Raw genomic sequence first — 2956 nt, 5'->3', positions numbered from 1 at the left:
TACATGAAAATATGGTCCAGTAGGGATTTTCACTTAATTACGTAGAACCCAAACATGAAAGCAATTAACACAACTAAGCCGGTGAAAATGATTTTCAAAACTTTACTTGGATATTTTGAGTATGTCGGCTATCTTCAGTTTGGTATAACATTGATTGTTCTCTATTAATGCCTCAAGTTTTTCACTGGCAGCTTCAGCAAGTCTACCCAAATGCAGCACATCATCCAGCAGTACATCAACCAGTGACAAATCTCCAGCATTAAACCTAACAAACAAATTTTGACACATTCAGTCTTTCACACTGCATTCTCCACATACTGCACAATTTTTGCATTCTTTTTAATATTTATTTATTTATCTTTAGAGGGGAAGGAGAGAGGGAGAGAAATTGTGGTTTCTGGGTAGGCGGGTTGGGTTCTTTTAAATATATTTTATTTATTATGCCATTACAGTTGTCCCATTTCCCCCCTTCATTTCCCTCCAACCTGCACACCCCTCCCCCACCATCCCCCCTTTAGTTTATGTCCATGTGTCACAAGTTCTTTAGATTTTATATTTCACATAATATTCTTGCCCTTCCCCCTGTCTATTTTCTACCTACTATCTATGCTACTTATTTTCTGTACCTTCTCCACCCTTCTCCTCCTCCCACTCCCCTGACAAGATCTTCATTTCTATGGTTCTGCTCCAGATCTAGCTGTCCTCTTAGTTTGTTTTTGTTTTAGGTGTGGTTCTTAGTAACTGTGAATTTGTTGTCCTTTCACTGTTTATCTTTTTTATCTTCTTTTTCTTAGGTAAGGCCCTTTAACATTTCATATAATAAGGGCTTGGTGATGATTAACTCCTTGAATTTGACCTTATCTGAGAAGCACTTTATCTGCCCTTCCATTCTAAATGAAAGGTTTGCTGGATACAGCAATCTTGGTTGTAGGTCTTTGGATTTCATGACTTGGAATACTTCTTTCCAGCCCATTCTTCCCTGTAAGGTCTCTTTGGAAAAATCAGCTGACAGTCTGATGGGAACTTCTTTGTAGGTGACTGTCCCCTTATCTCTTACTGCTTCTAGGATTCTCTCCTTCATTTTAATCTTGGTTAGTGTAATTATGATGTGCCTTGGTTTTTCCTTCTTGGGTCCAAATTTTTGGGGACTGTCTGAGCTTCCTGGATTTCCTGGATGTCTATTTCCTTTGCCAGATTGGGGAAGCTCTCCTTTATTATTTATTCAAATAACTTTTCCACTTGTTGCTCTTCCTCTTCCCCTTCTGGTACCCCTGTAATTCAGATGTTTGAACGTTTCAAAATGTCCTGGAGCTTCCTAAGCCTCTCCTCATATTTTTTGAATCCTTGTTTCTTCATTCTTATCTGTATGGTCATTTTTTTCTTCCTTCTGGTCCACTCCATTGATTTGAGTCCCAGTTTCCTTTCCATCACTATTGGTTTCTTGTGCATTTCCCTTCATTTCACTTAGTTTAGCCTTCTTTTGTTTCTCTAATTTGTAACTAAAGTCAACCAGTATTGTGAGCATCCTGATCACCAGTGTTTGGAACTGTGCATCTGATAGATTAGCTATCCCTTGGTCGCTTAGAAGTATTGGCTCTAGGGCTTTGAGCTGTTCTTCTTATTGAGCCATAATGTATGCATCTGTTCATACCTGTAATGTATGAGGGGTGGAGCCTTAGGTGTTCCTCAGGGTAGGATGACCCTGGGATGCTGTATGTGGGGGCGGGGTCAGAGAGGGGCAATGGCGCTTGTTCCATCCTCTCTCTGAGATATTGGTCTCCTCTGCTGCTTCCCACAAGCAAATTGGGATCTTCTGGTGTTGGTTCCCAGATGTGTGGGCTTCTGCACCCTCCAGGACCCTGTGGGTCTCTCTAACAAACTCTGTGAGCCTGAGAGCCTCTCCTAGCACCTCGACCCCTGAAAGTTTTTCCAATTGGTGCTTTTAGGCTTTATATCGAGGACCTGGGGCCCTGCATTGAGCAGTCTGTCTTACAGGTTTTTTTTTTTTTTTGCTTGATTTATCTGCACTCAAATGTGTGACCCCGCTATGCCAGCTGCTGATTCTACCCCACTTACTTGTCTGGATGAATGGTTCATTGTAGTCCGACTTCCATACAGTTCAATTTTCTGTCTGTTTTGGTTGCATTTTTGTTACTAAAACTTTGTTGTTTTTAAACTTGGTTGTTCGAGGAGACACAGTGTTTCCACCTATGCCACCATCTTGCCTAGAAGTCTTTTTTGCATTTCAATTACATTGTTACCTTTCTTGAGCTAATAAAGCATGATATGCCAAAAGTGTTGTTTATTTTCTCCAACCTTTAATATTAAAATGACTACACAAACTTCATGAATTTCATAAGTTTTGAATGCAGTGCTATGACACTAACAAAATTGTTTCAAATGAAGTTAAAGACACCTAAGCTTTCCCTTAGAGCCATTCCAAGGGAAAAAAATATGTCCAACCCTGGTGATATTCTTAAGTAATTAATGTTGAATGTTCAATTCTATTACAGAAATATTAGAGTGAGCCTACTGACCCAAGCAAAGGAAGACTATTTTGCTGGGTCAAAGGGCAAGGGAGGTCAGAATTCAGGGATATGAAGTGGTCTTTCCAATACTGCTCCAGTGTTTCTCAGACCTACTCTATACATATAAGGGCTTCCTCCCTTTGGGACCCTAAGCTGACACAAAAGAGACAGTATACTCACTTGTCACCATGGTCATATCCTGTGGGCTACCCATTAGTCACTGCAAGGTATGTCAACTAGTTCAGGCCCTAGCCAACCATGGATAGGTAGAAATTACTCCTCACCAGGACGGACATTATTTACACATGGGTGTGAGTTTGCTATTGAATGGCATCTGTTACAAGAAATCTCCAAGGTGCTAATGTCTCATTCTATGAAGTGAAATACATTTTTTTAATTAAAAAAATTATTTAGTTATTTTTCAAGTC

The sequence above is a fragment of the Artibeus jamaicensis genome, unplaced genomic scaffold (genome assembly GCF_021234435.1).
Source record: "Artibeus jamaicensis isolate MK-2021 breed Jamaican fruit bat unplaced genomic scaffold, CSHL_Jam_final contig_748, whole genome shotgun sequence".
Taxonomy (NCBI): Eukaryota; Metazoa; Chordata; class Mammalia; order Chiroptera; family Phyllostomidae; genus Artibeus; species Artibeus jamaicensis.
This window is presented reverse-complemented; position numbering follows the sequence as displayed.